The sequence below is a fragment of the Panulirus ornatus genome, chromosome 69 (assembly GCF_036320965.1).
Source record: "Panulirus ornatus isolate Po-2019 chromosome 69, ASM3632096v1, whole genome shotgun sequence".
In the NCBI taxonomy this organism is placed as follows: Eukaryota; Metazoa; Arthropoda; class Malacostraca; order Decapoda; family Palinuridae; genus Panulirus; species Panulirus ornatus.
In genome coordinates, this window is record NC_092292.1 from 7,120,209 (window position 1) to 7,137,671 (window position 17,463).

Sequence of the window (17,463 nt, forward strand, 5' to 3'; positions counted from 1 at the left end):
CGCCTAATCTTATGCCGTCAGTTACTTTCCATGTCTTAAATATGAGTCAGTTCCTCTTCTTGTCTTAATACTGAGTCAATTCCTCGTCTTGTCTTAATAATGAGTCACTTTTTCATCTTGTCTTCATGCTCATTCAGTTCCAGTCTTGCCTTAATACTGAATCCGTTCCTTGTCTTGTCCTAATATAGAGTCATTTCCTCGTCTTTTCTTAATACCCAGTCAGTTCCAGTCTCGTTTTAATAGTGAATCAGTTCATCGCTTTGGATTAACAATGAGTCAGTTCATCGTCTTGTCTTAACACTGAGCCAGTTCCCAACTATCTTTATACTAAGTCATTTCCTCTTCATGTCTTAAATATGAGCCAGTTCGTCGTATTGTCTTAATACTGAATCAGATCATCGTGTTCTCCTAATACGGAGTCAGTTCCACGCCTTGTCTTAATACAAAGTCAGTTCCAGGCTTTGTCTTATCAAAGAGCAAGTTCCTCGTCTTGTCTTGATAATGAGTCAGTTCCTGTCTTGTCTTAGTATTGAGTCAGTACCTTGCCTTGTCTTGATACTGAGTCAGTTCCTCGTCTTGTCCCAATATAGAGACAGTTCCTCTCCTTGTCTTCACACTGAATCATTTCCACGCCTTGTCCTAATAAAGAGTCAGTTCCTCGCCTGTTCTTGATAGTGAGTCAGTTCCAGTCTTCTCTTAATACTGAGTTAATCCCTCTCCTTATCTGAATAGTCATTTCATCTTCTTTTCTTTATACAGAGTCAATTCCTCGCATTGTCTTACTATTGAGTCTGTTCTTAGCCTTGTCTTAGATATCAGTTAGGTCCTCGTCTCGTCTTAATAGTGAGTCACTTCCTCATCTTGTTTTAATAGAGTCATTTCCCCTCCTTGTCTTAATACTGTGTCAGTTCCTAGCCATGTCTTAATATTGAGTCATTTCCTCGCCTTGTCTTAATAGTGAGTCAGTTACTCGTTTTGTCTTAATACTGAGTAAGTTCCTCGCCTTGTCTTCATGATGAGACAGTTCCTCGTCTTGTTTTATTAATGAGTAAGTTCCACGCCTTGCCTTAATACTGTCGGTTCCTGTCTCTTCTTAATAATGAGTCAGTTCCTCGTCTTGTCTAAATAATGAGCCATTACCTGTCTTGTCTCAATACTAAGTCAGTTTCTCGCCTTGTCTTAATAGTGAGTCAGTTCCTCGTCTTGTCTTAATAGTGAGTCAGATCCGCGTCTTTTAATAATGAGTCACTTTCTCTCCCTGTCTGAATAGTGAGTCAGTTCCTTGTCATCTCTGAATGCTGAGTCATTTCCTAGTCTTGTCTTAATTACGAGTCAGTCCCTTGCCTTGTCTTAATATAGAACCAGTTCCCTCGTCTTGTGTTAATACTGAGTCAGTTCCATGCCTTGCCTTAATACTGAGTCAATTTCATAGGTTGTCTTAATACTGAGTCTGTTCCTCGTCTTGTCTTAATACTGAGTCAGTTTCACGGCTTGTCTTAATACTAAGTCAGTTCCAGTCTTGTCTTAATACTAAGACAGTTCCTTGCCTTTTCTTAATACAGAGTCAGTGCTTCGTCTTGTATCAATACTGAATCAGTTCCTGGCTTGTCTTAATATTGAATCAGTTCCTCGCCTTGGCTTGACAATGAGACAGTTCATCGTCTTGTCTTAATATTGAGTCAGATCATCGCCTAGTCTTAATACTTTAGTTCCTCTCCTTGTCTTAAATATGAGTCAGTTCTTCGTCTTGTCTTAATACTGTCAGTTCCTCGACGTGTCTTAATAAAGAGGAAGATTCTCTCGATGTCTTAATACAGAGGCATTTTCAAGCCTTGTCTTAAAAAGGGTCAGTTCCTCGTATTGTCTTAATAATGAGACAGTTCCTCGTCTTGTTTTGATACTAAGTCAGTTCTGTATTGTCTTAATACTGAGTCAGTTCCTCGCCTTGTCTTATTACTGAGTCAGTTCCTCGTCTTGTCTTAATAGTGAGTCAGTTCCTCTCCTTGTCTTAATAGTGAGTCAGTTACTCGCCTTGTCTTAATGCTGAGTCAGATCCTCGCTAGTCTCAGTAGTGAGTCAGTTCCTCGTCGTGATACTGAGACAGTTCCTTCCTCGTCTTGTCGTAATACTGAGTCAGTTCCTCTCCTTGTCTTGATAGTGAGTCAACTACTCGCCTTGTCTGAATACTGAGTCAGTTTTTCGTCTTTTCTTAATAATGATTCAGTTCCTTGTCTTGACTTGATACTGAGTCAGTTCCTCTTTTTGTCTTAACTGTGAGTCAGTTCTTCACCTTGTCTTAATACTGAGTCTGTTCCACTCTTAAAAAAGTAAGACAGTTCCCCGCCTTCTCTTAATATTGAGTCAGTTAATCTCCTTGTCTTAATTGTGAGGAAGTTCCTTGTCTTGTCTTAATACTAAGTCAGTTCATCTCCCTGTCTTAATGGTGAGGAAGTTCCTCGTCTTGTCTTTATACAAAGTCAGTTCCTCGTCTTCTCTTAATACTGAGTCACTTCCTCTCCTAGTCCTAATACTGAGTCAGATCCTCTGCTTGTCTCTTTAATAAGTCATTTCCACCTCTTGTCTTAATAATGAGTCAGTTCCTCGTCTTGTCTTAATACTGAGTCAGTTTCTCGCCTTCTCTTAACAGTGAGTCAGTTCCTCGCCTTGTCGTAATAGAGTCTATACTCGCCTCATCCCAATAGTGAGTCAGTTCCTCGTCTTGTCTTAATGCTGAGTCAGTTCCTCTTCTTTTCTTAATAGTATGTCAGTTCCTCGCCTTGCCTTAATACTGAGTAAATTCCTCTCCTTGTCTTAGTGCGTAAGTTCCTCGTCTTGTCTTGATATTGCATCAGTTCCTCTCCTAGTCTTAATACTGAGTCAGTTACTCTCCGTATCTTAATAGCGAGTAAGTTCCTCGTCTTCTCTTAATAATAAGTCAGTTCCGCGTCTTTTAATAATGAGTATCTTTCTCTCACTGTCTGAATAGTGAGTCAGTTCCTCGTCTTCTCTGAATGCTGAGTCATTTCCTAGTTTTGTCTTAATAATGAGTCAGATCCTCGCCTTGTCTTGATATATAGCCAGTTCCTTCGTCTTGTATTAATACTGAGTCGGTTCCACGCCTGTCTTAATACTGAGTCAATTTTACATCTTGTCTTAATACTGAGTCAGTTCCTCGTCTTGTCTTAATACTGAGTCAATTTCACGGAATGTCTTAATACTAAGTCAGTTCCAGTCTTGTCTTAATACTAAGCCAGTTCCTTGCCTTGTCTTAATACAGAGTCAGTTCTCTGTCTTGCATCAATACCGAGTCAGTTCCTGTCTTGTCTTAATAGTGAATCAGTTCCTTCCCTTGTCTTGACAATGAGACAGTTCAACGTCTTGTCTTAATATTGAGTTAGATCATCGCCTAGTCTTAATACTTTACTTCCTCTCCTTGTCTTAAATATGAGTCAGTTCTTCGTCTTGTCTTGATACTGTCAGTTCCTCGTCGTGTCTTAATAAAGAGTAAGTTTCTCTCGTTGTCTTAATACAGAGGCATTTCCAAGCCTTGTCTTAAAAAGTAATTTCCTCGTCTTTTCTTAATAAAGAATCAGTTCCTCGTCATGTCTTAATAATGAGCTATTTCCCTCGTCTTGTCGAAGCACTGAGTCAGTTCCACGCCTATCTTAATAGTAAGTCAATATCACGGGTTGTCTTAATACTGAGTCAGTTCCTAGTCTTGTCTTAATAATGAGTCACTTTCTCGTCTTGTCTTGATACTAGGTCAGTTCCAGTCTTGTTTTGATACTGAGTCAGTTCCTTGCCTTGTCTTAATATAGAGTCAGCTCCTCGTCTTGTCTTAATACTGAGTCAGATCCTGTCTTGTCTAAATAGTGAATCAGTTCCTCGCCTTGTCTAAATAATGAGTCTGTTCCTTGCCTTGTCTTAATACTGAGTAAGTTCGTCTTGTCTCAATAATGATTCAGTTCCTCGCCTTATCTTAATAGTGAGGCAGTTACTTGCCTAGTATTAATAATGAGTCAGTTCCTCGTCTTTTCTTAATACTAAGTCAATTCATCGCCCTGGCTTAACAATGAGTCAGTTCATCATCTTGTCTTAATATTGTGTCAGTTAATCGCCTAGTCTCATTCCGTCAGTTACTTTCCATGTCTTAAATATGAGTCAGTTCCTCTTCTTGTTCTAAATACTGAGTCAATTCCTCGTCTTGTCTTAATAATGAGTCACTTTTTCATCTTGTCTTCATGCTCATTCAGTTTCAGTCTTGCCTTAATACTGAATCCGTTCCTTGTCTTGTCCTAATATAGAGTCATTTCCTCGTCTTTTCTTAATACCCAGTCAGTTCCAGTCTCGTTTTAATAGTGAAGCAGTTAATCGCTTTGGATTAACAATGAGTCAATTCATCGTCTTGTCTTAACACTGAGTCAGTTCCCCGGCTATCTTTACACTAAGTCATTTCCTCTTCATGTCTTAAATATGAGCCAGTTCGTCGTATTGTCTTAATACTGAATCAGATCCTCGTGTTCTAATACAGAGGCAGTTCCACGCCTTGTCTTAATACAAAGTCAGGTCCAAGCCTTGTCTTATCAAAGAGCAAGTTCCTCGTCTTGTCTTAATAATGAGTCAGTTCGTCGTCTTGTCTTGATACTAAGCCAGTTCCTGTCTTGTCTTAGTATTGAGTCAGTTCCTTGCCTTGTCTTGATACTGAGTCAGTTCCTCGTCTTGTCTCAATACACAGTTCCTCTCCTTGTCTTCATACTGAGTCAGTTCCACGCCTTGTCTTGATAATGAGTCAGTTCCTCGCCTGTTCTTGATAGTGAGTCAGCTCCAGTCTTCTCTTAATACTGAGCTAATCCCTCCCCTTATCTGAATAGTCAGTTCCTCTTCTTTTCTTTATACAGAGTCAGTTCCTCGCCTTGTCTTACTATTGAGTCTGTTCTTCGCCTTGTCTTAGATATAAGTTAGTTCCTCGTCTTGTCTTAATAGTAAGTCATTTCCTCGTCTTGTTTTAATAGAGAGTCATTTCCCCTCCTTGTCTGAATACTGTGTCAGTTCCTAGCCTTGTCTCAATATTGAGTCAGTTCCTCGTCTTTTGTTGATACTAAGTCAGTATCTGTCTTGTCTTAATACCGAGTCAGTTCCTTGACTTGTCGTAATACTGAGACAGTTTTCGTCTTGTCTTAATACAGAGACAGTTACTCTCCTTGTCTTCATACTGAGTCAGTTTCACGCCTTGTCTTAATAAAAAATCAGTTCATGTCTTCTCTTTATGATTAATCAGTTCCTTGCCTTCTCTTGATAGTGAGTCAGTTCCAGTCTTCTCTTAATACTGATTCAGTCCCTCTCCTTATCTAAATAGTAAGTCAGTTCCTCTTCATTTCTTTATACTGAGTCAGTTCCTCACCTTGTCTTGATAATGAGTCATTTCTCGCCTTGTCTTAGATATGAGTTAGTTCCTCGTCTTGTCTTAAAAGTGAGTCACTTCCTTGTCTTGTCTTAACACAGAGTCAGTTCCTCTGCTTGTCTTAATACTGATTCAGTTCCTCGTCTTGTCTGAAAATGAGTCAGTTCGTGTCTTGTCTTGATACTAAGTCAGAACCTGTCTTGTCTTAATGCTGAGTCAGTTCCTTGACTTCTTAATACTGAGTCAGTTCTTCGTTTTGTCTTAATAAAGAGTTAGTTCCTCGTCTTCTCTTTATAATGATTCAGTTCCTCGCCTTGTCTTGATAGTTAGTCGGTTCCAGTCTTCTCTTACTACTGAGTCAGTTCCTCTCCTTGTCTCAATAGTAAGTTAGTTCCTCTTCTTTTCGTTATACAGACTCAGTTCCTCGCCTTGTCTTAACATTGAGTCAGTTCCTGGCCATGTCTTAATAGCTAATGAGTTCCCTCGTATTTTTTTGATATTAAGTCAGTTCCACGCCCTGTCTTAAAACTGAGTCAGTTCCTCGCTTTCTCTTATTAATGAATCAGTTCTTCGTCTTAATACTTAGTTAGTTCCTCGTGTTGTCTTAATACAGAGAGAGTTCCTCTCCTTGTCTTAAAACTGAGTCATTTCCACGCCTTGTCTTAATGAAGAGTCAGTTCCTCGTCTTCTCTTAATAATAAGTTAGTTCCTCGCCTTGTCTTGATAGTGAGTCAATTTCAGTCTTCTCTTAATACTGAGTCAGTCCCTCTCCTTATCTGAATCGTCAGTTCCTCTTCTTGTCTTTATACAGAGTCAGTTCCTCGCCTTGTCTTACCAATGAGTCAGTTCTTCGCCTTGTCTTAGATATGAATTGGTTCCTCGTCTTGTCTTAATAGTGAGTCACTTCCTCGTCTTGTCTTAATAGAAAGTCATTTCCTCTCCTTGTCTTAATAATGAGTCAGTTCCTCGTCTTGTCTTAATGATAAGTCAGTTCCTGGTAAGTCAGTACCTGTCTTCTCTTGATACTGAATCAGTTCCTTGCCTTGTCTTAATACTGAGTCAGTTCCTTGACTTGTCTTAATACTGAGTCAGTTCCTCGTCTTGTCTTAATTCACAGACAGTTCCTCTCCTTGTCTTCATACTGAGTAAGTTCCACGCCTTGTCTTAATAAAAAGTCAGATCCACGTCTTCTCTTTATAATGAGTTAGTTCCTCGCCTTGTCTTCAAAGTGAGCCAGCTCCAGTCTTCTCTTAATAATGATTCAATCCCTCTCCTTATCTAAATAGTAAGTCAGTTCCTCTTCATTTCTTAATACTGAATCAGTTCCTCGCCTTGTCTTAATAATGAGTCAGTTCATCGCCATATCTTAGATATGAGTTAGTTCCTTGTCTTGTCTTAGAAGTGAATCACTTCCTCGGCTTGTCTTAATACAGAGTCAGTTCCTCTCCTTGCCTTAATACTGATTCAGTTCCTCGTCTTGTCTTAATGATGAGTCAGTTCCTCCTCTTGTCATGATACTAAGTCAGTACCTGTCTTCTCTTGATACTGAGTTAGTTCCTTGACTTGTCTTAATACTGAGTCAATTCCTCGTCTTGTCTTAATATAGTGACCGTTCCTCTCCTTGTCCTCATACTGAGTCAGTTCCCTGCCATGTCTTAATGAAGAGTTAGTCCCTCGTCTTCTCTTTGTAATGAGTCAGTTCCTCGCCTAGTCTGGATAGTGAGTCAGTTCCGGTCTTCTCTTAATACTGAGTCAGTCCCTCTCCTTGTCTGAATAGTAAGTTAGTTCCTCTTCTTTTCGTTATCTTGAATCAGTTCCTCGCCTTGTCTTAATATTGACTCAGTTCCTGGCCTTGTCTCAATAGTTAATGAGTTCCCTCGTCTTCTCTTAATACTGAGTCAGTTCCACGCCTTCTCTCAAAACTGAGTCAGTTCCTCGCCTTATCTTTTTGATGAATTAGTTCCTCGTCTTTTCTTAATACTGAGTCAGTTCCTGTTTTGTCTTGGTACTGAGTCAGATCTTCCCCTTGTCTTAATTCTGAGTGAGTTCCTCGCATTGTCTTAGAAATGAGTCAGTTCCTCTTCTTGTCATAATACTGAGTCAGTTCCTCGCGTTGTCTTAGTACGGTGTCATTTTCTCTTCTTGTCTTATTAGTGAGTCACTACCAAGCCTTATCTTAATAACGAGTCAGTTCCTCGTCTTGTCTTGATATCGAATCAATTCCTCATCTTGTCTTGATAATGAGCCAGCTCCCTCGTCTTGTCTTAATACTGAGTCAGTTCCACGCCTTGTCTTAATACTGAGTCAGTTTAAGGATTGTCTTGATACTGAGCCATTTCCTCGTCTTGTCTTAATAATGAGTCACTTTCTCGTCTTGTCTTGATACTAAGTCAGTTTCAGTCTTGTCTTGATACTAAGTCAGTTCCTTGCCTTGTCTTAATATAGAGCCAGTTCCTCGTCTTGTCTTAATACTGAGTCATTTCCTGTCTTGCCTTAATAGTGAATTAGTTCCTCGCCTTGGCTTAACAATGAGTCAGTTCATCGTTTTGACTTATCACTGAGTTATTTCCCCGCCTACTCTTTATACTAAGTCTGTTCCTCTTCTTGTTTTAATACAGAGTCAGATCTATGCCTTGTCATAAAAAATGAGTCAGTTCCTGTATTGTCTTAATACTGAGTCAGTTACAGTCTTGTCTTAATACTGAGTCAGTTCCTTGCCATGTTTTAATACTTAGTCAGTTTCTCGTCTTTTCTTGATACAGAGACAGTTCCTCTCCCTTTGTTCATACTGCGTCAGTTCCACGCCTTGTCATAATAAAGAGTCAGTTCCTCGTCTTCTCTTTATAATGAGTCAGTTCGTCGCCTTGTCTTGATAATGAGTCTGTTCCAATCTTCTCTTAATACTATGTCAGTCCCTCTCCTTTTCTGAATGGTAAGTTTCTCTTCTTTTCTTTATACTTAGTCAGTTCCTCGCCTTGTCTTAATAATGAGTCAGTTCCTTCCCTTTTCTTAGCAGCTGAACAGTTCCCTTGGTCTTGTCTTAATACTGAGTCATTTCCACGCCTTGTCTTAAAAAAGAGTCAGTTTCTCGCCTTTTCTTAAAAATGAATCAGTTCCTCGTCTTTTAATATTAAGTGAGTTCCTGTTTTGTCTTGGTACTAAGCCAGTTCTTTGCCTTGTCTTGATACTGAGTCGGTTTCTTGCAATGTCTTAGAAATGAGTCAGTTCCTCGTCTTGTCTTAATACTGACTTAGTTCCTCGCCTCTACTTAATACGGAGTCAGTTCCTCTTCTTGTCTTAATAGTGATTTATTTCAAAGCCTTGTCTTGATAAAGAGTCAGTTCCACGTCTTGTCTTAATAACGAATGAAGTCCTCGACTTGTCTTAATAATGAGTATGTTCCCTCGTCTTAATTCTGAGTCAGTTCCACGCCTTCTCTTAATAGTGAGCTAATTTCACGGCTTGTCTTAATACTGAGTCAGTTCCTCGTCTTGTGTTAATAATGAGTAACTTTCTCGTCTTGTCTTGATACTAAGTCAAATCCAGTCTTGTCGTAATCTTGAGTCAGTTCCTTGCCTTGTCTTAATATAGAGTCAGTTCCACGTCTTGTCTTAATACTGATTCAGTTCCTGTCTTGTCTTGATAGTGAATCAGTTCCTCGTCTTGGCTTAACAGTGAGTCAGTTCATCGTCTTGTCTTAACAATGAGTCAGTTCCCCGCCTACTCTTTATATTAAGTCAGTTTCTCTCCTTGTCTTAAACATGAGTCAGTTCCTCGTCTTGTCTTAATAATGATTCACTTTCCCAGCTTTTCTTGATACTAAGTCAGTTCCAGTCTTTTCTTAATAATGAGTCAGTTCCATGCCTTGTCTTAATATAGAGTCAGTTCCTCGTCTTGTCTTCATACTAAGTCAGTTCCTGTCTTGTCTTAATAGTGAATTAGTTTCTCGCCTTGACTTAACAATGAGTCAGTTCATCGTCTTGTCTTTACATTGAGTTGGTTCAAAGCATACTCTTTATAGTAAGTCAGTTCCTCTCCTTCTCATAGATATGAGTCAGTTCCTCGTTTTGTCTTGATACAGAGACAGTTCCTATCCTTGTCTTCATACTGAGTCATTTCCACGCCTTGTCTTACTAAAGTATCATTTCCTCGTCTTATCTTTATATTGAGTCAGTTCCTCGCCTTTTCTTGATAATGGGTCAGTTCTAGTTTTCTCTTAATACTATGTCAGTCCTTTTCCTTGTCTGAATAGTGAGTCATTTCCTCTTCTTTTTTATACTGAGTCAGTTCATCGCCTTGTCTTAGCATTGAGTCAGTTCCTGGACTTGTCTTAATAGCGAATTAGTTCCCTCGTCTTCTCTTGCCACTGAGTCAGTTCCACGCATTGTCTTAAAAAGAGTCAGTTCCTCGCCTTCTCTTAATAATGAATCAGTTCCTCGTCTTTTCTTGATACTGAGTCAGTTCCTGTTTAACTTGGTACTGAGTCAGTTCTTCGCTTTGTAATGATACTGAGTCAGTTCCTCGCATTGTCTTAGAAATGAGTCATTTCCTCGTCCTGTCTTAATACAGATTCAGTTCCTCTCCTTGTCTTAGTACGAAGTCAGTTCCTCTTTTTTCTTTCTAGTGAGTCAGTTCCAAGCCTTGTCTTAATAAAGAGTCAGTTCCTTGTCTTGTCTTAATAACGAATCAGTTCCTCGTCTTGTCTTAATAATGAGCCAGTTCCCTCGTCTTGTCTCAATAATGAGCAAGTTAATAGTGAGTCAATTTCACGGCTTCTCTTAGTACTGAGTCAGTTCCTCGTGTCGTCTGAAAAATGAGTCACTTTCTCGTTTTGTCTTGATACCAAGTCAGTTCCAGTTTTGTCTTAATACTGAGTCAGTTTCTTGCCTTGTCTTAATATAGAGTCAGTTCCTCGTCTTGTCTTAATACTGAGTCATTTCTCCGCCTATTCGTTATACTAAGTCAGTTCCTCTTCTTGTCTTAAATGCGAGTCAGTTCCTCGTATTGTCATAATACTGAATCAGATCCCCGTCCTCTCTTAATATACAGTCTGTTGCTCTCCTTGTCTTAATACAGAGTCAGTTTCACGCTTTGTCATAATAAGAGTCAGTTCCTTGTTAGTTCCTCTAAACCTCCTAATAGTGAGTCAGTTTTTCTTCTTGTCTGAATAATGAGTAGGTTCCTCGCCATGTCTTATCAATGAGTCAGTTCCTCGCCTTGTCTTGATAATGAATCAGTTCCCTCGTCTTAATACTGAGTCATTTCTCCGCCTACTCTTTATACTAAGTCAGTTCCTCTTCTTGTCTTAAATGCGAGTCAGTTCCTCGTGTTGTTATAATACTGAATCAAATCCCCGTCTTCTCTTAATATACAGTCTGTTGCTCTCCTTGTCTTAATACAGAGTCAGTGCCACGCATTGTCATAAAAAGAGTCAATTCCTTGTTAGTTCCTCTCAACGTCCTAATAGTGAGTCAGTTTTTCTTCTTGTCTGAATAATGAGTAAGTTCCTCGCCATGTCTTATCAATGAGTCAGTTCCTCGCCTTGTCTTGATAATGAGTCAGTTCCCTCGTCTTGTCTTAATACTGAGTCAGTTCCATGCCTTGTATCAGTAATGAGTCCATTCCACACCTTGTCTTAATACCGGGTCAGTTCCTCGTCTTGTCTTAATAATGAGTCAGTTCCTCGTCTTGTCTTAATTCTAAGTCAGTTCCTGTCATGTCTTGATACTGAGTGAGTTCCTTGCCTTGTCTTAATACTGAGACAGTTCCTCGTCTTTTCTTAATAATGAGTCAGTTTCTGTCTTGTCTTAATAGTAATTCAGTTCCACGCTTTGTATTGATAGTGAGTTACTTCCTCGTCGTGTCTTAATACAGATTCAGTTCATCTCCTTGTCTTAATACTGTGTCAGTTCCTCGTCTTGTTTGATACTGAGCCAGTTCTTCTCCTTGTCTCGATAGAGAGTCAGTTCCTCACCTTGTCTTAATACTGAGTCAGTTCCTTGCCTTGTCTTAATAATGAGTCAATTCCTCGTCTTCTCTTAATAATGAGTTAGTTCCTTATCTTGTCTTAATAATGAATCAATTCCTCGCCTTGTCTTGTAGGTGAGTCAGTTCCATGACTTGTCTTAATAATAAGTCAGTTCCTCGCATTGTCTTAATGATGAGTCAGTTTCTGTCTTGTCAAGATACTGAGTCAGTTCCTCGTCTTGTCTTAATGCTGAGTCAGTTCCTTGCCTTCTCTTAATAATAAGTCAGTTCCCTAGTCTTGTCTTGATATTGAGTCAGTTCCATGCCTTGTCTTAATAGTGAGTCAATTCCATGCCTTTTCTTAATACTGAGTAAGTTCCTCTTCTTCTCTTAATAGTGAGTCATTTCCTCGTCTTGTCTTAATACTGAGTAGGTTCCTCGTCCTGTCTTAACGATGAGTCAGTTCCTCTTTTGTCTTCATGAGTCAGTTCCACGCCTTATCACAATATTGTCAGTTCCTGTCTTGTCTTACTAATGAGTCAGTTCCTTGTCTTGTCTGAATACTGAGTGAGTTCCTGTTTTGCCTTAATACTGAGGCAGTCCCTCGCCTTGTCTTAATAGTGATTCAGTTCCTCGTCTTGTCTTAACAGTAAGTCAGTTCCTTTTCATGTCTTAACAGTGATTTATTTCATCTGTTCTGAATAGTGAATCAGTTCCTTATCATATCTGAATACTGAATCAGTTCTTCGCCTTGTCTTAATAATAAATCAGTCCCTCGCCTTGTCTTAATAATGAATCAGTTCCCTTGTCTTGTCTTAATACTGACTCAGTTCCACGCCTTGTCTTAATAGAGTCAATTCCACAACTTGTCTTAATAATGAGTCGGTTCTTCGTTTGTATTAAAACTTGATACTAAGTAACTTCCTCGTCCTTTCTCAAAAGTGAGTCAGTTCCTGTCTTGTGTTAATGGTGAATCAGTTCCTCGCCTTGTCTTTATGGTAAGTCAGTTCCTCGCCTTTTCTTGATAATGAGTCAGTTTCTCGCTTTGTCTTATTACTGAGTCAACTCCTCGCCTTGTCTTAATAATGAGTCGTTTCCTCGTCGTGTCTTAATACTGAGTCAGTTCCTCGCCTTGTCTTGATACTGAGTCAGTTCCTCTTCTTATCTTGATAGTGAGTCAGTTCTTCGTCTTGTCTTAATGCCGATTAAGTTCATCGCGTTGTCTTAATGATGAGTCATTTCTCGTCTGTCTTGAAAATGAGTCACTTCCACGCCTTGTCTTAATAATGTCAGTTCTTGTCTTGTCTTAATAATGAATCTGTTCCTCGTCTTGTCTTAATAATGAATCTGTTCCTCGTCTTGTCCTAATACTGAGTCAGTTCCTCGCCTTTTCTTGATAAAGAGTCAGTTCCTTGTCTTGTCTTAAGACCGAGTCAGTTCCTCGTCTTGTCTTAACAATGAATCAGTTCCTCGCCTTGTCTCAATAATGAGTCAGTTCCTCGTTTTGTCTTAATAGTCAGTTTCTCGTCTTATCTTAATACTAAGTAAGTTCCTTGCGTTGTCTTAATGATGAGTCTGTTCCTTGTCTGTCTTAAAAATGAGTCAGTTCCACGCCTTGTCCTGATAATGTCAGTTACACTCTTGTCTAAATAATGGGTCAGTTCCTAATCTTGTGTTAATAGTGAGTGAATTCCTCGTCTTGTCTTGATATTGAGTCAGTTCCTAATCTTGTGTTAATAGTGAGTGAATTCCTCGTCTTGTCTTCATAGTGAGTCACCTCCTTTCACCGTCTTAATAGTGAGTTAGTTCCTCGTCTTCTCTGAATACTGAGTAAGTTCCAATGTCTTATCAATGAGTCAGTTTCTTGCCTTCTCTTGATAATGAGAGGATTCCCTCAGTCTTGTTTTAATATTGAGTCAGTTCCACGCCTTGTATCAATAGTGAATTAATTCCACACCTTGTCTTAATACCGGGTCAGTTCATCGTCTTGTCTTAATAATGAATCAGTTCCTCGTCTTGTCTTAATTCAAAGGCAGTTCCTGTCATATCTTAATACTGAGTGAGTTCCTTGCCTTGTCTTAATAATGAGACAGTTAATCGTCTTATCTTAATACTGAATCAGATCCTGTCTTGTCGTAATAGTGATTCAGTTCCTCGCCTTGTATTGTTAATGAGTCACTTCCTCGTCGCGTCTTAATACAGATTCAGTTCCTCTCCTTGTCTTAATACTGTGTCAGTTCCTCGTCTTGTTTAATACTGAGAAATTTCCTCTCCTTGTCTCGATAGAGAGTCAGTTCCTCACCTTGTCTTAATACTTAGTCAGTTCCTTGCCTTGTCTTAATAATGAGTCAATTCCTTGCCTTGTCTTAATAATGAGTTGGTTCCTCATCTTGTCTTGATAATGAATCATTTCCTCGCCTTGTCTTATTGGTGAGTCAGTTCCATGCCTTGTGTGAATAATGAGTCGGTTCTTCGCCCTGTCTTAATAATGAGTCAGTTCCAGTCTTGTCTTGATACTGAATCAGTTTCTCGCCTTATCTTAATGCTGAGTTAGTTCCTTGCCTTCTTTTAATGATGAATCAATTCCCTAGTCTTGTCTTAATACTGAGTTAGTTCCATGCCTTGTCTTAATTGTAAGTCAATTCCATGCCTTTTCTTAATACTTAGTCAGTTCCTCTTCTTGTCTTAATTGTGAGTCATTTCCTCGTCTTGTCTCAATACTGAGTAAGTTTCTCGCCTTGTCTTGATGATGAGTCAGTTCCTCTTCTTGTCTTAATGAGTCAGTTCCAAGCCTCATGTTGATATTGTCAGTTACTCTCGTGTCTTACTAATAAATCAGTTCCTCGTCTTGTCTGAATACTGAGTGAGTTCCTGTTTTGCCTTAATACTGAGTCAGTTCCTAGCCTTGTCTTAAAAGTGAGTCAGTTCCTCGTCTTGTCTTAATAGTGAGTCAGTTCCTTTTCTTGTCTTAACAGTGATTTATTTCCTCTCCTGGTTTGAATAGTGAGTCAGTTCCTTATCATTTCTGAATGCTGAATTAGTTCCTCGCCTTGTCGTAATAATGAGTCAATCCCTCGCCTCGTCTTGATAATGAATCAGTTCCCTCGTCTTGTCTTGATACTGAATCAGTTCCATGCCTTGTCTTAATAGTGAGTCAGTTCTACAACTTTTCCAAATAATGAGTCAGTTCCTCATCTTGTTTGAAGAATGAGTCCGTTCATCGTCTTTTCTTGCTTCTAAGTCAGTTCCTTGTCCTACCTTAAATCTGAGTCAGTTCCTTTCTTGTGTTAATAGTGATTCAGTTCCTCGCCTTCTCTTAATAGTGAATCAGTTCCTCGCCTTGTCATGATAATGAGTCAGTTCCTATTCTTATCTTCATAATGAGTCAGTTCTTCTTCTTGTCTTAATAATGAGTCAGTTCCACGTCGTGTCTTGATACTGAGTCAGTTCCTCGCCTTGTCTTAATATTGAGTTTGTTCCTCTTTTTGCCTTAATGGTGAGAAAGATCCCCGTCTTGACTCAACACTGAGTAAATTCCTCGCGTCGTCTTCATGATGAATCAGTTCCTTCTTTGTCTTGATAATGAGTCAGTTCCACGCCTTCTCTTCATACTTTCAGTTACTGTCTTGTCTTAATGATGAGTCAGTTCCACGTCTTGTCTTATTGCTGAGTTAGTTCTTCTTCTTGTCTTAATAGTCAACCAGTTCCTCCCCCTGCCTTAATAGTGAGTCTGTTCCTTGTGTTGTCTGAATACAGAGTAAGTACCTCACCTTGTGTTATCAGTGAGTCAGTTCCTCGCCTTGTCTTGATAATGAGTCAGTTCCCTCGTCTTGTCCTAATACTGAGTCAGTTCCACGCTTTGTATTAATAGTGAGTCAATTCCACGCCTTGTCTTAGAACCGAGTCAGTTTCTCGACTTGTTTTGATAATGACTTATTTCCTCGTCTTGTCTTAACTTTCAGTCAGTTCCTATCTTGTCTTAGTACTGAGTCAATTCCTCGCCTTGACTTTATACTGACAGAGTTTATCGTCTTGTCTTAATACTGAGTCAGTTCCTCGCCTTGTCTTGATACTGAGTCAGTTCCAGTCTTGTCTTGATACTGAATCAGTTTCTCGCCTTATCTTAATGCTGAGTTAGTTCCTTGCCTTCTTTTAATGATGAATCAATTCCCTAGTCTTGTCTTAATACTGAGTTAGTTCCATGCCTTGTCTTAATTGTAAGTCAATTCCATGCCTTTTCTTAATACTTAGTCAGTTCCTCTTCTTGTCTTAATTGTGAGTCATTTCCTCGTCTTGTCTCAATACTTAGTAAGTTTCTCGCCTTGTCTTGATGATGAGTCAGTTCCTCTTCTTGTCTTAATGAGTCAGTTCCAAGCCTCATGTTGATATTGTCAGTTACTCTCGTGTCTTACTAATAAATCAGTTCCTCGTCTTGTCTGAATACTGAGTGAGTTCCTGTTTTGCCTTAATACTGAGTCAGTTCCTCGCCTTGTCTTAAAAGTGAGTCAGTTCCTCGTCTTGTCTTAATAGTGAGTCAGTTCCTTTTCTTGTCTTAACAGTGATTTATTTCCTCTCCTGGTTTGAATAGTGAGTCAGTTCCTTATCATTTCTGAATACTGAATTAGTTCCTCGCCTTGTCGTAATAATGAGTCAATCCCTCGTCTCGTCTTGATAATGAATCAGTTCCCTCGTCTTGTCTTGATACTGAATCAGTTCCATGCCTTGTCTTAATAGTGAGTCAGTTCTACAACTTTTCCAAATAATGAGTCAGTTCCTCATCTTGTTTGAAGAATGAGTCCGTTCATCGTCTTTTCTTGCTTCTAAGTCAGTTCCTTGTCCTACCTTAAATCTGAGTCAGTTCCTTTCTTGTGTTAATAGTGATTCAGTTCCTCGCCTTCTCTTAATAGTGAATCAGTTCCTCGCCTTGTCATGATAATGAGTCAGTTCCTATTCTTGTCTTCATAATGAGTCAGTTCTTCTTGTCTTAATAATGAGTCAGTTCCACGTCGTGTCTTGATACTGAGTCAGTTCCTCGCCTTGTCTTAATATTGAGTTTGTTCCTCTTTTTGCCTTAATGGTGAGAAAGATCCCCGTCTTGACTCAACACCGAGTAAATTCCTCGCGTCGTCTTCATGATGAATCAGTTCCTTCTTTGTCTTGATAATGAGTCAGTTCCACGCCTTCTCTTCATACTTTCAGTTACTGTCTTGTCTTAATGATGAGTCAGTTCCACGTCTTGTCTTATTGCTGAGTTAGTTCTTCTTCTTGTCTTAATAGTCAACCAGTTCCTCCCCCTGCCTTAATAGTGAGTCTGTTCCTTGTGTTGTCTGAATACAGAGTAAGTACCTCACCTTGTGTTATCAGTGAGTCAGTTCCTCGCCTTGTCTTGATAATGAGTCAGTTCCCTCGTCTTGTCCTAATACTGAGTCAGTTCCACGCTTTGTATTAATAGTGAGTCAATTCCACGCCTTGTCTTAAAACCGAGTCAGTTTCTCGACTAGTTTTGATAATGACTTATTTCCTCGTCTTGTCTTAACTTTCAGTCAGTTCCTATCTTGTCTTAGTACTGAGTCAATTCCTCGCCTTGCCTTTATACTGACAGAGTTTATCGTCTTGTCTTAATACTGAGTCAATTCCTCGCCTTGTCTTGATAGTGAGTCAGTTCCTCTTCTTATCTTGATAGTGAGTCAGTTCTTCGTCTTGTCTTAATGCCGATTAAGTTCATCGCGTTGTCTTAATGATTAGTCATTTCTCGTCTATCTTGATAATAAGTCACTACCACGCCTTGTCTTAATACTGTCAGTTCCTGTCTTGTCTTGATAATGAATCTGTTCCTCGTCTTGTCTTAATAATGAATCTGTTCCTCGTCTTGTCTTAATACTGAGTCAGTTCCTCGCCTTTTTTTGATAATGAGTCAGTTCCTTGTCTTGTCTTAAGACCGAGTCAGTTCCTCGTCTTGTCTTAACAATGAATCAGTTCCTCGCCTTGTCTCAATAATGAGTCAGTTCCTCGTTTTCTCTTAATAGTCAGTTTCTCGTCTTATCTTAATACTAAGTAAGTTCCTCGCGTTGTCTTAATGATGAGTCTGTTCCTTG